Source organism: Mandrillus leucophaeus, unplaced genomic scaffold (assembly GCF_000951045.1).
Source record: "Mandrillus leucophaeus isolate KB7577 unplaced genomic scaffold, Mleu.le_1.0 Scaffold644, whole genome shotgun sequence".
Taxonomy (NCBI): domain Eukaryota; kingdom Metazoa; phylum Chordata; class Mammalia; order Primates; family Cercopithecidae; genus Mandrillus; species Mandrillus leucophaeus.
Genome location: NW_012106964.1, coordinates 935871 through 937265, shown reverse-complemented (window position 1 = coordinate 937265; position 1395 = coordinate 935871).

Here is a 1395-nt window from a genome sequence, read left to right as displayed (position 1 = left end):
CCAGGATGGTCTCGATCTCCTGACCTCGTGATCCGCCCGTCTCGGCCTCCCAAAGTGCTGGGATTACAGGCTTGAGCCACCGCGCCCGGCCGCCAACTTCTTGTAGCCCCCAAGGAAGGAAAAGGGCCATAGAGCTCTTTGGGGCCCCTTTCATTAGGGCACTAACCCCACCAATGAGGGCTCCACCCTCATGGCCTCACCGCCTCCCAGACCCCGTTTCCTGATGGTCTCACCACCTCACAGACCTCGCTTCCTGATGGTCTCACCACCTCCCAGACCTCGCTTCCTGATACCATCACACTGCAGGTAGGACTTCAGCATGGGAGCTTGGGGGTGGAGAGAAATAGTCAGTCTATGACAGCCCATGGTCTATTCTGAATTCATTTTATATGGTGTATTATATGGAGTACTACATACAGATACTCAGTTGTTCCAGAACCACTTGATGGAAAGGTCATCCTTTCTAGGCTCAACTACCTCTGTGCTTTTGTCAAAATTCAACTGGGCGTGTATCCATGGTTCTATTTCGAATCTCTTCATTATTTCCCACTGGTCTACTTGTCTATCTTTATGCCAATATCACACTGTCTTGAGGACCATAGTGTCTCAGTCCATTTTCTGTTGCTATAACAAAATACCCGAGACTGGGTAACTGATAAAGAAAAAGGGTCTATGTAGCTCATGGCTCTGGAGGCTGGAAGTCCAAGATGGGACAGCCTCATCTGGCAGAGGCCTTGCACGTATCATAACATGGCTGAGGACATCCCACAGTGGGAACGGGTGTGAGCCTGGTAAACGGCTGTGTGAAAAGCAGACAAAACACAAGGGGCTACCTTGCTCTATAGTAGCCTGCTCTACTAGTAGCTAATCCAGCCCAGTGAGAGTGAGAAGTCACACCTTCCTGGGAGATGGCATGAATCCCTTCATGAAGGTGGCCATCTTCCTCTGTTAGGTGCTGTACGAGAAGGCCACGTGCACCCTGGACCTGCTGCTTCAGAGCTTCGTCTCTGAGAAAAAGAGCATGGATGAGGTTTCCTTCCTCCTGCAGGTAAGGGGCAGGGAGGGGAGGTGGAGGCCGGGTGCATACATACATACGTACATACATACATACATACGTACGTACATACATACGTACATACATACATACGTACGTACATACGTACATACATACATACGTACGTACGTACGTACATACATACATACATACGTACGTACGTACATACATACATACACACGTACGTACGTACATACATACATACACACGTACGTACATACGTACATACGTACATACACACGTACATACGTACATACATACATACACACGTACATACATACATACGTACGTACATACATACATACGTACATACATACATACGTACATACATACATACGTAC